Source organism: Myodes glareolus, chromosome 2, assembly GCF_982192425.1.
Source record: "Myodes glareolus chromosome 2, mMyoGla1.1, whole genome shotgun sequence".
NCBI lineage: Eukaryota > Metazoa > Chordata > Mammalia > Rodentia > Cricetidae > Myodes > Myodes glareolus.
Window position 1 is genome coordinate 10687983 of NC_142027.1, and position 21692 is coordinate 10709674.

Consider the following 21692-nt stretch of genomic DNA (forward strand, 5'->3'; position numbering starts at 1 on the left):
GGCAGGAAGTGCAATCAAGCAGCTTCCAAAGCGAAGAGTATATGATGGAGACGATAGGCTATCTGAGCAATCATGCAAAGTCTCATTTGCAATGTTGAAACAACCAAATTTGGCTATGGCCTAGAGTAATTGACAGACCATTTTTTAGAGGCAGGAAAATTTTCAGAACCGTCTTACCCAGTCTTGGCAACATTTGGCAGTCTTTTTCCTTATGTTCTGTTTATCCAGTCTGGATACCATGTACTTTGTCAGTGGATGAGGTATGGGCGGTTCCTTGTCCAAAGGCCAGTTGTGCCAAGAAGAAAACAAACTTCAAGTGGAACGTCTTCAGTGTTCAACCTTCTCTTGGGAATAGATTGATGCTGCCAGGAGCAATCGTGTGTCATGTCAACAGAACCCTAAGTTATTTAAATGCCATGTTCTATAGATCTTTGAAGTGGTTGAAGATTATCTATCTTTGCAGAATACAATCTCTATGTATCTAAAGAGCCTAATTAATCTAACTATAAGTATAACAAACATGAATGACTATTGACCTATAATACTTAATACCTGTATAACTTAAAGACTAAGACATCATATCAGAATATTAAATAATCTGTAAACAACTATGCAGTAAATGAAGACAATGACCTCAAAATGTAAACAATTTGTAAGTATCTCAATCAGAGGTAGAAATATATAGTGCGATATGATAAATATTGCTGACAGAGTTTTCTGTCCTGACTGGTTCCCACAGTTGTTTAGTCCCTAATAAACACACAGAGGTCTATATTAACTATAAACTGATTGGTCTATTAGCTCATGTTTCTTATTAATTCTTATAACTTATATTAGCCCATAATTTTTGTCTGTGTTAGTCATGTGACTTGTTACCTTATTTTTCGAGGCACTCACATCTTGCTTCCTCTGCAGCTGGGTCAAGACTTGTTGATTGTGCTTCCCTCTTCCCAGAATTTTCATTGCCCCACCTCTACTTTCTGCCTGGTCACTCTGCATATACGTCCTGCCTGGCTACTGGCCAATCAGTGTTTATTTAAAATATAAGTGACAGGGTATAGACCATTGTCCCATAGCAAAATATATCCTAAAAATTATATCAATATACAAAATATCTTAAACAGAGGTAGAAAAATGTATGCATACAATCTGACAAAATAACTTTGCATAGGTATACAAATATTGTAAACAGAAATAACAAATATAATTTGAACTTGTATCAATATGCAAGAATCTATACCAATGTAAATTGTCCATAAATAATAGCTCACAAGTATTCACTCTATTGTTCACTATTATTATTATTAGTGTGAGTAAGTTCACACTAAACTACCTATCATTCCGTTCAATTTTCCCTCTTTTTTTTTCAAGGAGATCTCTGGGACTACATAATTTCCACCCCAACCCTCAACTCTATACAAGTAATAAGCAACCCCTAAATGGTGTTCCCAACCTGTCCTCGTAAGTCATATTCTGCTTGGTGATCCTTTCTGGATAGTTATTTTTTTCCTATTTAAGCATCCAAATGTCCAGGATCTCTTAACTTTTTGAAGATGTGTATTTTCCTGTAAAGACAAAAATAGAGCCCTGCCCCAAACCTGTATGAGGTTTTCTTACCTCATGTATGGTTGTCATTTCTCTTTCTCAAGAGGTTTCTCTTTTTCAAAGCGAATCTTTATTAATTTTAATGGTATCTATAGTTTTTCTTCTCCTTTGGAACCCCTTCCCCAACATAGTACATCTCCTGGTTTCCACTGTGAGGTCAACACATCCTTGAAATACACCAGCTGATTTAATTCAGAAGTTTTTTTCTATTATCCAAGTCTGTTGGGAAGAAGCTGCTTCTTACTTTCTCGGCTGCCCAGACTCCAGAAATAATCATGTAGAAGCTATATTATTTAAATCACTGCTTGGCCAATCACTTAAGAATATTGCTAGCTAGCTCTTATATCTTTGGTTAACCCATTTCTATTAATCTGTGCATCGCTTACCATCTGTCTGTAGTGGTGGCTCCATGGCTTCTCACTGCCTCTGCCTTCTTCTTCCATTCATTCAGCTCAGTCTTCCCGCCTAGCTCTATTCTACCCTATCACAGGCCAAAAAGCTTCTTTATTCATTAACCAATAAAAACAACACATATACAGAGGGACTTCCCACACCATCATCTGTCAGTCTATCTATCTATCTATCTATCTATCTATCTATCTATCTATCTATCTATCTATCTATTATCTGTCTATCTATCTATCTATCTATCTATCTATCTATCTACCTATCATCTATCTACTTACCTACCTACCTATTATCTATCTATCTATCTATCTATCTATCTATCTATCTATCTATTATCTATCTATCTATCTATGTACCTACCTACCTATCTACCTATCATCTATCTACCTACCTACCTACATATTATCTATCTATCTATCTATCTATCTATCTATCTATCTATCTATCTACCTTCCTATCTACCTATCATCTGTCTATCTACCTACCTACCTATTTTCTATCTATCTATCTATCTATCTATCTATCTATCTATCTATCTATCTATCTATCTATCTATCATCCCTGTCTTCCCCTGAAACAGTATCTCTTATAGCCTAGGCTGGCCTTGAACTTGCTGTGAAGCCAGTGATAAATCTCTCATCCTCCTGCCCATACCTCCTGAGTGTTGTGATTACAGCCTGCCTGGTTTATGTGGTATTGGCAGTGGAACCCAGGGCCTTCTACATTCTGGATGAGCACTCCACCAACTAAGCTACACCGCCAGCTCCTCTTTAATATTCTTATGCAATCTTTAACTTCTTCATTTGACTGCCTCATTGAAGGAGTGATTCTGCTGTGTATATTTATCTGTCTTTTCAGCCCTGAATCCTTGGCTTTTGTGTGGGGTTGGTGTATGACTCCAGAACCACTGCTTACCTGAGTTTGCTTAGCAGTCCTGGCCTTTTCTGCCTTTGGTTCTTCTCAATTCTGCTTATGATGCAGGTGTGACCAGAACAGAGCACAATGTAGATTCTTTTTCTTCTTGCTTTGGCCAATTGCCTGTTAAAGACTACAAAGCAACAGCTTTGGGCCCTTAAGGGGAACAAATGCATCCATCCTGGAGGCCAGTGGTTCTCAACCTTTCTAATGCTGTGACCCTTTAATACAGTTCTTCACAGTGTAGTGACCCCAGCCGTAACATTATTTCATCCTTACTTCAGAACTATCATTTTGATGCTGTTCTGAATTGTAGTGTAAATATTTTTGGAGTCAGAGGTTTGCTAAAGGGGTCATGAGCTACAGGTTGAGAACAGCTGCTCTAGGCACAGATTGAGGCTGTGGCAAACTCAACCTTCTAGGTCCTGCTCACAAGATCTGCTGTTTGTGTGCCCTTGATATTCGGAAGCTGTGGATCAGATGTTCCATTTATTCTGATAAAATTTCAAATATTAGATTTTACCCACCATTCTCATCCAGTCTTTGGTGTGGGAGAATTGTCTGTATTCTGTCAATCATATTTTAATAAAACGCTGATTGGCCAGGCAGGCAGTATAGGCGGGAAAGCCAGACAGGAAGTAGGGGTGGAGCAAAGAGACTGGGAGTATTCTGGGAAGCAGGAAGCTCTCTCTGCCATTCCTGCCCAAGCCACCAAAGAGGCAACATGTGAGCTGCCACGCTGAGAAAGGTACTGAGCCATGTGGCTAACGTAGATAAGGATAATGGGGTAATATGTGTTATAAGAGCTAATAAGTAGCCAGAGCTAAGGGCCAATCAGTTTATAACCTAATGTAGACTCTGTGTGATTTTTCTTTGGGAATTGCCGACTGTGGGGTACCGGGTGGGACAGATACCCCAACAAGCCGACCCTCATGTTACAAGTCTTAATTCCATCACCCGGGAAAGCGTTAGTTGCCTCTAAGCTTCCTAGCATTCAGTGACGGCAATGGCAGAGGGAGATTGATGGGGATTCGGGGATGCCGTGATGCTGACTGTATCAGCGATAAAGACCTAAGAACGAAGGGAGGTTCAGGAAGGGCTCCGGATGCGGGGGATAAGTCCCAGGATCCATCCTTCTTACTCTTCTGACTTCTGACTCAAGGATCCATTTCCTGAACCTGCTTCCCAGAGTTCAGACTCAGAAGCTGGGAGTATAGAGCAAAGCTTCAGATCCGAGTTTCTGAGGGGCCCAGACATAGTCAGCACAGCAGAGGTGTCTCCACAGACACTTGAACTCCCCTTTCTCCCCACAGAGTCCACGAAGGATAGGATGGGTGATCTTGATTGTCAATGTGAAGGTGCTTAGAATCACCGTGGAAACACCTCTGAGCATGTCTGTGAAGGACTTTCTAGATTATGTTCATTGAAATTGTAGTCCCCGCCCCCAAACATGGGCAGGACCCTTCCAAGGCTGTAGCACCTGACTCAACAGAAAGGAAAATGTGAGTTGAGTATCAGCATTCGTCTTGCCCTGCCTACCGACTGTGGAAACAGTAATATCAGCTGCTTCAGGCTCCTACTGCCATGACTTCCTGATCATGATATCCTATATACTCAAAGTGTGAACCAAAGTAAATGCTTCCTTCCTTAAACTGCTTTTAGTGGGTATTTCATGCCGGAAACAAGAAAGGTAACTAATTCAGAAGATAACCAAGAAAACAGACTAACTTTTAGTCTTAGTTTGTTTTGGAACTGGGTGACTAAGCCAAGATGAGGAACCCCAGTTCCTTTGCCTTACAGTGAGTGATCTCAGCCAGATGATACCAGATGCACCTACCACCACTTCTGAAGGGACTCTGTGACTCCATAGTTTGGAAGAAAACGTTAGCTTCATATTTAAGAAGGTGTATCTCGGTGGGGCCTCAGAATGCACTTGAGACAAGGACAATGGCGTGAGTTCACTTTCCAGAACCGACGCTGCAATAGGAGAGAACCAGATCCCACCAGCTGTAAATAGAGAAATATTTTGTAAAGAAAATTCAAATAAAAGTATACAAAGGCAAGTTCTATCTTAGAATACAAAATCTACTGGGATTTTAGAGCTGAAAAAGCAGTCCAAGAAATTACTAAGAACTGGAGCTACTCGAACCCGACTCCCTAAGACTGGTTCATCTCATGAAGTTCGAGGCAGAGAGACGAGTTTTCCAGCCGCCTGGAGAGTGTGTCAGCTTCATGCTGGTGTGCCCGTGGGAGGCCGGGGGGGAACCATTCCTGCTGCCTCCGTGCTGTTAGGAGCACGAACTGTTATTTGTGGGTGTGATCAGTACACAGACGTAAGAAAGCAGCCCCAAGAAGCCGCTGTGAGTGTCTCTCATCATCCCCGGGCCCTAGGTTCATTGACTGAGCTTCCAAGGGCACCTGCCAGTCCTTCGCCGTCAGATTGCCTGGTTACAGCTCACCCTTCTGACTGTGCACCAGCAGTCAGATCGCCTGGTTACAGCTCACCCTTCTGACTGTGCACCAGCAGTCAGATCGCCTGGTTACAGCTCACCCTTCTGACTGTGCACCAGCAGTCAGATCGCCTGGTTACAGCTCACCCTTCTGACTGTGCGCCAGCAGTCAGATCGCCTGGTTACAGCTCACCCTTCTGACTGTGCGCCAGCCGTCAGATCGCCTGGTTACAGCTCACCCTTCTGACTGTGCGCCAGCCGTCAGATCGCCTGGTTACAGCTCACCCTTCTGACTGTGCGCCAGCCGTCAGATCGCCTGGTTACAGCTCACCCTTCTGACTGTGCGCCAGCCGTCAGATCGCCTGGTTACAGCTCACCCTTCTGACTGTGCGCCAGCAGTCAGATCGCCTGGTTACAGCTCACCCTTCTGACTGTGCGCCAGCAGTCAGATCGCCTGGTTACAGCTCACCCTTCTGACTGTGCGCCAGCAGTCAGATCGCCTGGTTACAGCTCACCCTTCTGACTGTGCGCCAGCAGTCAGATCGCCTGGTTACAGCTCACCCTTCTGACTGTGCGCCAGCAGTCAGATCGCCTGGTTACAGCTCACCCTTCTGACTGTGCGCCAGCAGTCAGATCGCCTGGTTACAGCTCACCCTTCTGACTGTGCGCCAGCAGTCAGATCGCCTGGTTACAGCTCACCCTTCTGACTGTGCGCCAGCAGTCAGATCGCCTGGTTACAGCTCACCCTTCTGACTGTGCGCCAGCAGTCAGATCGCCTGGTTACAGCTCACCCTTCTGACTGTGCGCCAGCAGTCAGATCGCCTGGTTACAGCTCACCCTTCTGACTGTGCGCCAGCAGTCAGATCGCCTGGTTACAGCTCACCCTTCTGACTGTGCGCCAGCAGTCAGATCGCCTGGTTACAGCTCACCCTTCTGACTGTGCGCCAGCAGTCAGATCGCCTGGTTACAGCTCACCCTTCTGGCTGTGCGCCAGCAGTCAGGTCGCCTGGTTACAGCTCACCCTTCTGGCTGTGCGCCAGCAGTCAGGTCGCCTGGTTACAGCTCACCCTTCTGGCTGTGCGCCAGCAGTCAGGTCGCCTGGTTACAGCTCACCCTTCTGACTGTGCGCCAGCAGTCAGGTCGCCTGGTTACAGCTCACCCTTCTGACTGTGCGCCAGCAGTCAGGTCGCCTGGTTACAGCTCACCCTTCTGACTGTGCACCAGCAGTCAGATCGCCTGGTTACAGCTCACCCTTCTGACTGCGCGCCGGCTTTAGCAGCCACAGTTAGTGGGAAGCAGCTTACTCTATCATGGCCTCTTTCTGTAGGCCTGGGTTTCTAACCAAAGTACATCCTGGAGCTCTGAGCGTTGTTCAGCTGAGTGTCGCTATGAGACAGCGCTATTTATTCCTCCACAATGTTTTCCTAAAGACTCGCATAGCTCGGGTGACAGCGCTTCCCAAGGCTGCACCACCTCTCTTCTTGCCTTGTATTTTAAGAAGAAAAGCACAGGATCCTCATCAATTGGAAGAAGGAAAGCACAGGACACTATCAACTGTGTCTTGTCCCCAGCAGACACATTGTAATATCAGACGGGGAAGGAGATGCCAGAGGCCTCAGGAGAGTGGGGGTCCTCTCAGCTGTGTAGTTGCTGTTTTAATCGCTGTGGTACAGAGAACCAAAGACTGTCACGGTCTCTCTGATGAGTGACCAGTCAGATGGTGTGTGCAGATACTTACATCTTGAAATAATAAAGACACGGCTATAGAGTAAACATGTCATGGGATCCTTATCTGTCAGCACCATTTGTTGCATGTTCCCGCCCTGTGCAGGGTGCGCAGAGAACAGCTGTCAGTACTGTTTGATGCATGTTCCCGCCCCATGCAGGGATGTGCAGAGATCAGCTGTTGTTTTGCCTGCTGCCACACTCTGGATGTGAAATGTCCCCCCAAGCTCTTGTGCTCAAGCACTTGACCCTCAGCTGGTGATGCTGTTCTGGTAAGTTGTAGACCTTGTTTTGGACATGGGGCTTAGTTAGCAGAGGTAAGGTCATAGGGTCATTGGGTCAGGCCTTCTGGTTCTCTGTGTCTCCTGATCATTGGCATGTGAGCAAGCAGGCTCACACTGCACTACATGAGCCTTCTCCCATGGGCCTAGCCACACAGTTGCTGCCTCTTTCCTGCCGTGATGGCACTCACTCACTCTCAAGCCACGGGCCAGAGCAGCCTCCTCCCCATACATATTTCATGCCAATATTTGGTCATTGATACCCTCGTCTATTTTCCTCATTTAGTTGCAGCAGACCTGTTTTCTTTTGGAGATGCAGTTGTCTCCTGGGAGAAGAGCTGAAATCTGAATCAACTGGAAGGACCTGGGCAACTCCTCCTGGCCAACCATGGTACTGTGTGATGGCGGAAGTCACAAAATAATCCCACACCAGCTCAGAATTGAGAATAATAGGGGGTTATTTATTTAGGGGTAGGCTCACAGATCACAATCCTCTACTGGAACAGGGAACAGCAACCGAATCCCCCAGCGGGAAAAGAGAGCCGGAAACAAGAGAGCAAACGCATGCTTCGTAGCTGCATTTATAAGAGACCGCGCCCAAGTGAGCTGGTATCTTAAAGGCTACTGGCTGAAGGAGCGGAATGTGCTCCTGCAGCAAATGTGCACACAATGGGCCTTCCACATCACACATCCTTCTAATGAGACTTGATCAAAATCCTGCCTTTCTTCAAGCAGAGGCCACATCTACTCAAGCTGAATCAAGTAGGTGATTTGTGTATTGATTGGTCACCCAGGAAGGGCTAAAAATTCTTGTCTAATGGCGTTGTCCTGGAAACAGCAGTTTTTTGGATACCCGTGAACCTTGCTCCCTGTTGAATTTGTGACCTTGTGGTGCAGCTTATATCTTATTCAGTAATGTACCATCACGTCCAACTAATTTCATTTGTGTGATGTCTTTCTCAAATAACCCAAAGCTCATTGCTGTTTGGAGAAAGGAATGCTCAGATCCTACTTCAGAGACGAAACCACAAAGGCCAACTCTGTGATGGGAAGGCCGCTTTCTCACCTTCTCCTTGTGGACTTGGGACCTTTTCCTGTGAGTGGAAGAATGTGCCAGGAGTTAGTAGGAAGTAGGATTTTAACAAAGCAAAGTAATGTGTGGGAGGGGAGGCGGCTCCGCGCACCATGTAAGTCTGTACGGAAAGACCTGGGCCAGGCCCAGTAGAGGGACCCAGCTGGGCATAACTGGGTTCATTCATGTAATGGCTCTGTTTCCCTGGAGTCCCCCATAAACACATAGCCACTAAGCTCTGTAGCCAGACATCCTTGTTTTTGAGACATAGGAATCATGTGGCCCAGGCTATCTGTAAAATTGTTATGTAGCTGAGGTTGGCCTTGGATGTCCAACTCTTGTTCGTTCTATGTCACCATTTCCAGCTAGAAGATTTTTTTTCTTTCTTAAAATTTCATTTTAAAGCTGGGCAGTGGTGGCACATGCCTTTAATCCCAGCACGCAGAAGGCAGAGGCATGTGATCTCTGTGAGTTCGAGGCCAGCCTGGTCTACAGAGTGAGTTCCAGGACAGACTCCAAAGTTATACAGATAAACCCTGTCTTGAAAAACAAAACAAAAAGATCAATTTTTTATTTTGATTTTGAGGCCATTTATCCATATGGTTCCTTGACTAGCCTTGCCCTTGCCCTCGCACCTCTGCTTCCCAAGTGCTGAGATGACAGGTATATGGTATATGTCATGGCGTTACAGGGAAGGGATTGTTATAATTCAGAGTATAGCTGGCTGGTGGTGGTGCATACCTTTAATCCCAGCACTCAGGAGGCAGAGGCAGGTGATCTGTGTGAGTTCGAGGCCATTGGTCAACAGAGTGAGTTCCAGGACAGCCAGAGCGACATAGAGAAACCCTGTCTCAAAAAACAACCAAAAACGAAATATTAATAGTCTAAATATACATTTCCCTAAGGTCCCAGTGATATTCAAGGTACCGGTTCTGAGGAGCACAAAGAGCAGGAAAACCAGACCAAGATTTCTCCCAGCCTTACTTTTCCATATTCCCCATGTTCCCGATGTTCCCGGTATGGCACCCATGTAATACCACACCGTGCCAGCAGGTGTCAGCAGCGCACTCTGAGGCATATTAGGAGCTGTTCTTTTAGGACCCTGGATATGTTTCCGAGGTGTTCATGCCGTCAGCCTGTTGAGGAGTGTTTGGTTATGTTCCGAACCTCTGCGAGTGGAGACCACCAAAGGGCATTCATAACTGTAGTGCTTTCTGATTTTAGGATCATCTGTTCACATTCCTGGAAACTTGGCTCTTCGGGTTTTTGTTGTTCATTTGGTTTGGCCTTTGGCTTCGTAAGGCAGAGTTTCATGCAGTCCAGGCTGTCTTTACATCTGCTAGAGAGCTGAGGATTGCCTGACTCCTGAGTCTGCCCACTTCTGTTTCTCAAATCCTGGGATTATTGGGGGGATGTCAGTACTTCAGCGCTGTCAGCTATGGCTCAGTTTCCAGATAGTGTTTCCATGCTGAGTTTGTGTGTGTGTGTGTGTGTGGTGCGCGTGTTCTGACACCTGAGGAGGCCAGAGCTGGAGTTATAGTGGGTGCCGAGAAGCAAACTCAGGTCCTCTGCAAGAGCAGCAAACACTCTGAACTGCTGAACCATGTCTCCAGCCTCTCACGCATTTTCTTACTTCCAGAGGAATCTTTATTACTGCCATCCCTGCCATTTTACAGATGAGAAAGTAAAGGTACAGACAAAGAATGCCACAATTTGTGTGGCACAGGAAAGCCAGTGGCGAAGAGAGAGGAGTCAGCCTTGGCTGTTTTTGCAGGACACCTCCCTCTTTACCCATTTATAAAGCAAGACAAACACTGCTCTGGAATTTTCTTTTGCATTAAACATTGTTATTAATGAGACTGGAGCTAGATAACCTTGGTGGGAACGCCGGGTTCTGATTGAACTGCTACAATCAGGCTGGTTCTGACCAGACTCCCAGGAAGACGCTGTCCATCTTTGATACAGTCATTGAGAGTCACGTGCTCAGTGCTCAGCGAACAGTGTTTATTTATTGTAACTAAGGAGTCCCTGTCCAGCGCATGGTACCAAGGCCCTCTCTGGAAACGTCCTGGACCTGCTGGAAATAGCTGAGGAGAAAAACACTTGGTGTGTACTTATGTTAAACAAAGGCTTGTCTGTGCCTGGATGTAGGGTGTCTACGGACTCATGCCCTGTCTTCTAGAACCTCTCAGCTTGTGTAGCCAGTCATCTCCTGTCCCTCCTCCTTTTCCATCCCCATTAAATCGGGCACAAAGGGGTCAGTGTCACTGTGGAGGGCAAGCAGAGTGGATTGCTCAGCAGCAGACCTCAGGGGAGGGAGGGAGTGCCGTGAATGATGCCTACTGATCTCAAAACCTGGGCTTAGAGTATTTCCACAGTGGTCCTGTGAAGTGTTAATGTGGAGAACTAGATAAAAAAATATTTCTGTGGCCAAATGAATTTGCGAAAGCCTGGTTCTAAAGAAGCGACGCGGACTCTCTCTTTTCAGCAGGGCTTCTCAGAGCTGCTGGGCCGTGAATTTTCAAGGACAGGATGGGAGCCAATTGTGCCTTCCTTTCTGAGATTAAATAACCCCTGTGCTTGGACACCTGACAGGGAACACTGGAAAGGTCCGATCAGTTTGTCTTTCCCTGCAGAAAGGAAAAGCTTCAGGAGCGTGTGACCCGAACAGTTGCACGGGGTCACCCAGCCACATCTCTGGATTTCTGTGTCATCGTTATTGTTTTGTTTTGTTGGGACCTGGTCTCGTTGTGTAGCCTACCGTGGCCTCAAACTCCCAGTCTTCCTGCACTGGCCTGCATAGCGCTGGGACCCCAGGAGTATGCACCCTGTTCTTGCTGCCCGCTAGAAACCTTCTGTGAAGTGTGGACATAGGACACACTTTGATTCTCTGCTGGGTCGTTCAATATATGGAGCAGGTCCTGCCTACTGGTGTTGTGGAAGAAGAGACGGAAGCCCAGAGAAGGGGGGGGGGGCCTGGTTGTTCCTCCTTTTCCGCTCACTAGCGTCTTTCCACCTCTGCTCATCTCCCACTGTCTCTCCCTTTTCTGATGTGGCTTGTCTTCACTGCACCCTGTTTTCCCTTTTCCTCCCTTTTTACCCCTGTCTTATACTTGTGGACATACAACCCTAGGAAGGATTTCCTTGTCTGTCTAAGGCAGATGCCCCAACCTGGCCTAGGGTTCTCAGCCACCACCCATCATGTCTAACCCTGCTCCAGTTTTCTAATGCATCTTCCATTTCTTCTTAAGAGGTTTATTGTTTTTAATAAGGTGTGTGTGTGTGTATGTGTGTGCGTGCGTGTGTGCATGCTTGTGAGTACGGTGTCAGCAGAAGTCAGATGCATTGGATCCTCTGGAGCTGTAGCTACAGGTGGTTGTAAGCCACCCACTGTGGGTCCTGTGCAAGGGCGATCTGTGCCCTTAGCCAGCAAGTCGTCTCTGCAGCCCACCCCGTCTTTGTTAGGGCTCCTGTTGGCACTGACACTAATGCATTTCACAGCACTGTATGGGATAAATGTAAATGCACTGATTCTTTGGAACTGGGATCCAAAGAATAAGGATGCGTGGGAACAGATACAGGTAGAGCTGGATTCAGGGATCCAGGTGATGCTATCTGGGCCCTTTCCTTAGTGATCCCCATTTGTCTCTGGGAAATATTACCTGGCCAGATCTTTCCACTTGAAGGCTAAGATTGTGTCGTCCCTTGAGTTACACAGGAAACCTGGGGGGAAAGTTTAGCATGGCCCAGTTTGTGCACTTCCCCCTCACTTCTAGGAGAGCCCTGGAGGGATCATGTGACAGGCCGTGGGGTCCAGTGACGGCTGGTGGTGAGGACTCGAGCAGAATCACCCTGGTGAGCTCTCCGTGGGCAACAGGGCTTCTAGAACTAGCAGAATGGAGGAACTGTGTCCTGCAGAGAAGAGGGGAACTAGGAGGCTACCTTCCACGTACACACCGTGCCATGGTTGCAGCTGGCCTTTGTGTATTTTAATCAACCCCCTCTTCCTTCCCTGGATGTACCTAGACCCTCAAACTGAGCCCAGAATGAATGCTCAGAGAGTACTTAGGGTTTTTTCCCCAGAATTTCATGAGTACCGTATTTACAGAGTTTACACCCTTCCCTCTCCCCTTCTTGAAGTCATGACCTATTCTAGAATTATTGTTATCCCCCCCAACAAACATCTGAGTTCATTCAGTGTTGTTCTTCTGGTTGTGTGTTTACAGCTGATCTCTTGGGAGGAGACAACCTCTCAGAGGACCACTCGTGTAGAAGACTGATTCTGCCTCTTTCAGCCATTAACTGCCGCAGCTCTTCGGCTAGGGGGAAGCATTGTCATACTTCCCACATCCATGATACATGTCAACTGGTGTGGTCACTATGCAGGCGTTATTTACGTGGCCCATATTGTTGAGATTTCTCAGGTGTGGCTTTCTTGTCACACAGAGAAGACACAGCCTCACAGCCGACTTCCTGGTCCGCTGGCTCTTACAATCTTCCTGCCTCCTCTTCCATGATGCTGCCTGAGTCTTATAAGTAGGGGCTTTGCTGGAGAGGTGGCTATCGGTGACAGGTAACTTGTGATTATTTTGACCAGTCCCGGATCTCTGTAGGAGCCTCTGTCTCCTGTACAAAGAAACTTTTGTTGTTGTTGTTTCAAGACAGGGTTTCTCTGTGTAGCTTTGGAGCCTGTCCTGGAACTCACTCTATAGACCAGGCTGGCCTCGAACTCACAAAGATCCACCTGCCTCTGTCTCCTGAGTGCTGGGATTAAAGCCATGTGCCCGGCAAAGAAACTTCTTTAATAAGGGGTGAGAGCTGCCTCCTATTCCTGCAGAAGTCAGGAAGGCCCTGAAAATACGTTGTGGAGTCTTTCGGGGCTAATGGACGCTGAAGTTTTGTGAGAAAGTCTTCTATTGAGCTAAAGTCAGTCAGCACTTCTCCAGCCTTTGTTTGCACAACTTTTATGGGAGCCTTTGCTGGCCGAAGTCTGTTAGTTGAAAGACTCAGCCAGACACATGAAAGGGGTTGATCGAAATGGTTCAAGGTTGTCACATGGAGCCAGAGCAGCTGGGCCTCAGGAGAATCCGGAAGAAACCCAGATCCAGGGTGTTTTTCTGCCCTTGTGTCTGTCTGTTGGCATGGTTTTCCTGCTTCCCACAAAGGCGGCTGTTGTCTGATTACTCCCTGTATTGTATAGGAAGCTGCAGGGCTGGCCTGGTGATGTCACCTCCTAGTTTGGAACCCATCGCTAGGTAACATGTTTTTAGGTTTCGTGAAAGAAGACATGTGGTCACAGCCAGTGAAGACACTGGCTTCCCTTTTCCTTTTCTTTCACAGATATTTTTATTGATGCCTATATGTGTGTGTGAGAGCATGCACACGTGTGTATATGTATGTGTGTGTGCATATATGTGCAAGTGCTCACAGAAAGGTGTCTGATTCCCTTTTCTGAAGTTCCAGGTGCTTATAAACCGCCTAACTATGGGTTCTGGGAATAGACATGGGTCTTCTACAAGAGCAATACACTCCCTTAACCTTGGGGTCGTCTCTCTAGCTCTCCCCTGGCTTTTAGAGACAAGGTATCACACTGTTGACCTGATTGGTCTGGAACTCGATGTAGACTGGGTTGGTCAGACTCAGAGATCCACCCACTCCTGCTTCCCATATGCTGAGATTAAGGCATGTGCACCACCAAGCCTGGATCTACTTTCTATTCTATGCTACTCTATTCATTTATGTATTGTTATTATTATGTATTATGTATATAGTGTTCTTCTTGCATGTATTATGCCTGCATGCCAGAAGAGAACCCCAGATCTCATTATAGATGGTTGTGAGTTTTCATGTTGTTGGGAATTGAACTCAAGACCTCTGGAAGAGCAACCAGTGCTCTTAACCACTGAGTCATCTCTCTTGACCCTCTTTTTATTTTTTTTTATAATTATTTATTTATTTTGCTGTTTCAAAAGCTTTATTTTAACTTGGCCCAAGACTTGGGATGGGCTGCAGCCTCGTGGCTTGAGAGGTCCAGATGGCGGTCCTGAGCTAGCTAATGCAGAGCAGGGGAGAGAGCCCCTCGGAAGGTGAGGAGGCCTCCTGATTGTGCTTGAGAGTGAGTCGCTCCAAGAGATGCTCACTCAGATATGTCTGGGGCATGGCAGTCTCTGTTGGCTGTGGCCTAGTCAGCCTATGGAGATTGGTCAAGTTGCCCATCTTCTTGATGAGCTTTGCTTTCTCATTCAGAAAGTGATTTCCCAAGAAGTCACAGAGATGAGGCTCTGTGTGGGCAGAACTCAGGGAAGCTCCAAAAGAACCTGGTTCCTGTTCTTCTCCAGGGCCAAGGCAGCTTCCACGGCCTCCTGGGTTTTATCCCACTCATTTTGAGATGGCTTCCACACACCCGGGAGGAGTGCATGACCCAGATGATTATCTGTAACTTGAGGAGACGCTGGGCACCCTGGAGCTTCTCCTCGGTCAGTTCTTGGAAGAGGTGGCCTATGCTTTCCAGACTGGCTCTACATTTTAGACAGCGTCTCATATATAGCCCAGTTTGGCTTGGAACTCACTGTGTAGTTGAAGAAGATGACCTTGAACTCCTGACCCTCCTGCCTCTCCTTCCACAGTATTGAGTTACAGGCTTGTATTACCATGTCTGATGTATGTGGTGGCAAAGATCAAATCCAGGGCTTCCTACATGAGTGGCCATCTCTCTGCCAGAATGAGCTACATCTCATCCCTCCAGTTACCTGGAGTTAATGTAGTTACATTCTTCCAGTGCTTGGAGCTAGTATTTCAATAAAATATGATTTACAAAATGAGACGCCTGATTTGGCCATTGGTGTCTCCATTTAAGATCAAGAAGCAAGATATCAACCCTTGTTCCTCAAAGACATCAATGTCCTAACTCACTATGTAGCCCAGGCTGGCCTTAAACAAGCCATCTTCCTGCCTCAGACTTCTGAGTTTGTGTATTGTAACTGGAGGTTTCTCATCCCGCCTAGTCCCACATCTGCTTTTTAAATAACCACTCAGAGGCTTAATATTAATTACAAATTGTTTGGCCTATTAGCTCAGGCTTATTATTAAGTAGCTCTTACAAGTTAACCCATTTCTATTAGTTTATATTTTATCACAAGGCTCACAGCTTGTTACCTCCCTTCTTACTTTTCTGGCAACTGATTGTGTCTCCCTGCCTGCCTTCTTTTTCCCTGTATCTTTGCTTGAATTTCCCACCCGGCTCTGTTCTGCCTGGCCATCGACCCAATCAGCTTCTTTATTAACCAATGGTAGTAAAACATATTCACAGCATACAGAGAGACATCCCACATCAGTGTATATGACCATATCCATCTTAGTAGGTTTTCTGTTTTAAAAAGATCTTATCCAGAAGCATCCCAGCACCACCCCCACCCATCTCAATAGAGAGACTAGTTCTCTTAGTGTAGGTTTGCAGGAGGTTGAGACTGTGACATCTGTGACACAGCTGTGCTTCAGCCCTTGAGGGCACCTGTAAGTGCCACCTCCAAAGTGCTCCACCAACATGTAAGGAGTAACATCACCAGAGTGTCTTTCACAGCCTCGGCTCTGTGTTAGAATACAGCTTTACCTAAGCTTTTTCATGGTGCGACAGTACTGAAGCCTGTGCTCCGAGGACGGCTTTATGTGCTGCATCAAATGGACTTAGAATTGGGGACAAGTCATGTGATGGCTAACTCTCACTGTCAACTTGATTGGGTGTGGAATCCAGAGGACAGATCTCTGTGAAGACAGAAGTTTAGCTGAGGTGGGAAGACTGGGAAAGATACTATGTAGGCTGCGGTCCTGAGCTGCAAAAGGCCAAGGAAAAAGAAAACAAACTAAACACGTGATAGTAACCTTCCTCTGCTTCCTGCCTGGGGCTAAGTCTACCCCAGCGCCTTGTGCTCCCAGGTCTGTGCAGTCCTCACCACAGTGGGGCTAAGTCTACCGAGCCACCACCACCACACTGTTCTCACCACAATGGGGCTACAGTCTACTCACCAGTGGGACTAGAGTCTACTGAGTGCCTTGTGCTCCCACCACCGTGTGGGCCAAACCACAGTGGATGTACCTCCTCAAACCATGAGCCAAAATGTCCCCCCTCCTTCCCTAGCCTGCTTTTGGTCTGGTTTCTTGTCATGGCAATGAGAAAAGTAGCTAACACAGTCATACTTTGAACACCAGTGACCAGGGAACACATTAACTCCCGTTGTGACTTGACGTGAATGGCCAAGGTGCACAGATGCAATGCTTCCTAGCAAAAAGAATAATTTAAAATGACATTTCTTACGGTCGGCTCACCTCAATCCACATCAAACATGCAATTACTCTGTAACATGTCGCAAATGTCACTGAGGTTGGTTTCCTTACAAATGAATGAGTTCCTTGTATCCACCAGCATCAATTACACAGTGGTTGTGCTGGATGAGGTATATTGTGCTGAATTTGATTTCTCTTTTTCAGATTCCTGTTTACTATAAAATATGTACAACGGGGAGATTAGCTAATTGAGGGTTGAATTAAAGGCTGCCGGATTTGCTGGCGGTAGAGACAAAGGGGAGTTAGTTTAGAAGCCAAGCTCACGTAACTGGATGTTGTCTGACAGGCTTGTGCGCTGTCTGATGTCCGAAGACTTCAGAGGACTCACTGGAATTAGCCAGATCCTCTGGCTTTTCTCTTTCCAAAAGAAAGCACGACTCTGCAATTCTGTGAGAAATACCCCAGGTTTGTGGTTGCGATCTGACTGTGAAATGTCCCCACAGGCTCCGTGTTTGAGCGCCTTGTCCTTAGCCTGTGCTGCTCCGGTGTCTGAGCACCTCGTCCTTAGCCGTCCTCCTTGGAAAGTTCATAGAACCTTCAGGAAGTGGAGCCTTGCTGGAGGGAGTTGATCACTGGAGGCAGGCCTTGGGGCTTCGCAGCCTGGGCCCACTTCCTGCTTTCTCTCTCTTCCTCCTGTGTGTCCCTGTGGAAAGCTGGCCCCGCGCGCCCATTGCCCTGCCTGCCTGCCATGATGGAGGGCATCCCAGGAACAGACAGCTGTAATGGCCTCTTCCTGCAGTTTCCTGTCAGGCATTTTGTCATACAACATAATGAATACACTCGGTCCTTGCAACAAGAACAAGAACTGGCATGTCAGCCATGGAGAGCCAAGCCACCAAGACTCTTCAGGCTGTGCTTGGTCAGAAGTAAGCGTATGAAAAGCTCAGAGCTTCGCGTGGACCCCTTCAGGTGTGACTCCTTCACCGAGGCAGCAGTCTCTTGAGGTCCCTTTTTCTGAAGGAGGAAGTCAGCTTTGGCACTTCCCTGGGGTGACCCAAGGACGTCATTCAGATCGGAGGGTGGCCCACCCGGTGTCTCCCTTGCCTGGTTTCCTTTCTGTTACAGTTTGAATGGAGCTTGTGTGTTTCTCGAGGGTTGACATGCGAGAAGTCTGGTCCCCAGTGTGGCAATCCTGAGAGCTGGTGGAAGGCTGAAGAGGGGTGCAGTAGAGGGTGTAGGCTCACTGGAGGTCAGCAAAGCTGTCCCATGAACGTGGTCTCCTCTGCATATAGCCCTTCTTCCCTGTCTCTCTGATGTGATGCAGCCAGGGTGCTCGCCAGAAACTGGACAGATGAAGCCACCTCCTTGGAATTATGGCTTCAGAACTGTACGCCAAGCAACCTTCATGTCTTTATTTAGTACCCATACTTGGGTGTGTTTGTAGCACAATTTCTAATTGGTCTTAATAATAAAAACCCAGAGTCAGATATTAGGGGTTGAAAGCTGAAAGATCAGAGAAGCAGAGCAGCCAGCCACTAGCTCTTACCTCTATGAAATCCTCAGACCGAATGGGGTATCCTGTCCATACAAGTCCTCAGACTGAATGCTGTCTCTACAAAATCTCAGAAAGCAATCTGAGCTCCTGTCTCCTCCAGTCTTATATTCCTCTCCCGGCCCAACCACATCACTCCTGTCTCCACCTCCCTAGTAAGGGGATTAAAGGTGTCAGCTACTACCACTTGGCTCTGTTTCTCTTTTAGAGTGATTTAATCTCGCACAGCCCAGGGTGTCCTTGAAATCACAGAGACTCACCTGCCTCTGTCCCCCAGTGCTGGGATTGAAGGTGTGTGCCGCCACTGCCTGGCCTCTATGGCTAACTAGTGTGGCTAGCTCCACACTCTGACCTTCAGGCAAGCTTTATTTGTTAAAGCACAAACAAAATATCACCACAAGAGTTATTACACAAACAGTAAATGGAATGACTTACCTCCTCTTGCCTCCCTTGCAAACTGATCCCCACCTGAACTTCTGGCTCCTTAGGTTGACATCTGGCTCTTCTCTAGGTCTCCTTCCTGTACACCAGTGGGCGGGGCCAGTGAACCAGCAAGGTTGGATGGACTTTCCCCCTCGTCATTCAGGAAGACTCTGGGAGAGGTTGTGGATGTGACTTAGTTGACAGAGTGCTCACTTAGCATGCATGGTGGGTTTCACCCCTTGCATGAGTCAAAAGTGGGATGGTGAACACACGTGTAATCCCAGTACTCGGGAAGTAGAGATGGCAGGATCAGAAATGTAATGTTATTTTCAGCCGTGTTGTGAGCTTGAGGCCAGAAGGTGCTACACGAGATTCTGGATAAATAATAAGTAAGTAATTAAATAATTAAATAAGTAGCGATCACTCGGGGAGGCAGAGGCAGACGGATCCCTGTGAGTTAGAGGCCAGTCTGGTCTACAAGAGCTAGTTCCAGGACAGGCTCCAAAGTTACAGCGAAATCCTGGCTCAAAAAACCAATAAATAAATACATAAATAAACAAATAAATAAAAGCTCCAGTGGCTTGCTGGGGTTTTCTTTTTCTTTTTTAATAGGAGGGATTTTGTCATTGTTCATTAGCTGATGATTAAAAATGAATTAAAATAATTCTCAAGAACTGCATGTCCAGTCAAGCATTATCACAGAGTGATAAATAAGCATAAAGAAAAAAATTCATTTGCGAATGTTTTCTGTTACTGCCAGCTGCCCAAGGAGATTACCCAGGAGTGAGGAGTCCCCAGCGGGGGCAGTGACTGGGTGGCTGGGCTTCGCTATGCTTCTCGGTTTTCAGATTTTATGTTAGAAAATTGGGGTTTGATCTTACAGAAGAAAACCATTTGCCATAACAAGGTTTGGAATGTGTTTCTTAGGGACCATGTGTTTTAAGAGGATAAAAGCAACGCTTGTTTTAGTGAGAAAAAAGCAAAAAGCAAGCCTGTGTGCTGACAGAAGGTGTGCGGCCCTGAAGGCACCTGTAGATGGAGCTGTGTCACGGGGGAAGATGGGGAAGGCTGCCTTCCCAGCTCAGGGGCACCGAGCTTCTGCCCGCTCCACAGCCTCTCCCCAGAGATCAGAACATTTATTGGTGAGTTATGCCTGGTGTACGCACACCAAACCTGGGCTTTGTGTATTTGCTCTCACATCCTGTTGTTTTGCACCAGGGAGTCAGTCAGAGGCTGAGCTCACAACTGAGCTGCATCCCCCGCCCGCCCTCTTAAACAGTTTGCTATTACATTTAGTTATTTGTGTGTGGGTGTGCACTTGTGCACATATTTGTGCTGTGGTACCTGTGTGGAAGTCAGAGTGTAACTTTTGAGAATGGCCTCTCTCCTTCCAACCATAGAGTTCCCGAGGATTCAACTCAGAGTCCAGACCACAAGCGCCTTTACCTACTGAGCCATCTTGCTGGCCCTTCGGCCTCTTTAGTCTTCTGTTTTGGGACATGGTCTCACTAAACCTCCAAAGCTCCCCAAGTAGCTGGGGTTATATTATAGGCCTGCATCATCAGGCTCCGATGTCCTATCCTTTTCCTTTCCCTCTCACCTCTCCTCCCAAGCACGGTCTGATTGGCTAGCCTGGAGTTCACTAAGTAAGCCAAGCTGGCCTTGAACTCCCAGACCCACCTACCTACCTTACTCTGGTCCCAGAGAAGCCCTGTGCCTTGGGCAAGTCATCAACACCTTTCTGCCTTTCTCTTTAGCTTTCGGTTGGGTGGTGGAGAGCATGTTTTGGGAAGTTGTCACACCAATGATGGGAAAGATTGCATTAGAAATTACCTTGCTGGTGGACTGTATTTTCAGCAGTGGGGAGGCTGATATAGGGAGCTGGCAGAAAGTTCCAGGCCTGCCAGAATTATACAGTGGAATTTTCCTCAAACAAAACAAAATTAAACAAAAATCCCAAACCAATAGGAGCTGCATAATGCAAATAAGTCATACCTGGATGTTGTAGATGATTGGTAAGCAAGGAGGAGGACGATGGGAAAGGAAGTTCACAGAGGAAGCCACGGGCTGGCTTGGCCTTGAAGGAGAAGCAGAGTTCTGGCTGAGAAGAACTCAGTAACGGGCTGGAAGTTCCGCTAAGATCATCCTGTGGAGATGGGGAGAGGAGAAGGGTGAGTATGGGAACATTTTGGGAAATCAGGAAAGTAGGCTGGTACTATGCAGGGCCTTTCCTTTACCTTACACTACACGGACAGGCTTTTCAGCGAGTGGGAGAAAAAGCTGAGAAAGAAGGACCAATGGGAAAAACGACTGGCCTCTCCCTAAGCTGGGGTAGAGCATGGCTGGGGTTGAGCAGGGCTGAGGTCATGTGGAAGGCAGCTGCAACTTCAGTGATGTGGGTTTAGGTGAGTGGCTCTCATTGTTTAGCCTGGGAAAAGCCTGCCTACAGGGGAGGCCAAAAGGCCTGGGAAGAAGCTGCCAGTGGGGAGACCTGATGAGCCTTGTGTGGGGAATGTGCTAGAATCACTAGGATGAGCACACTCAGCTGAGGTGACTTTGGGTCTCCAGGGGGGTTCTAGGGACGCTTAGTAAGTGTCGAAAAGGTGACGCTGGCCTTTGGTTGAGACTCAGAGACCCCCAGAATCTCAGAGATCCCAGGACACGGACCAGGCCTTGTCCTGAGGGACTCACTTTCTCAACCCATCCAATTCATGTAGAATCTTATGAGAAAGACAATACAACCAATTTTTTTCTTTGCTTTTAATCGTTACTTTGTACGCTGCTCTCATCTGGCTAGAACCTCAGACTGCTGCTTTACAGCATGCTAGGCCATGCGTGCATGTACGCATATTGACAGATACAGGCAAAGACTGCATGTAGGTCATCCCAAGGAAACAGGCTGATTTCTGTGGCTTTCTCTGCACTACTTCCCTTTAGGGGTAGGACAGCTTCTCCAAGCCCAGCTTGATGCGCTGCACGGA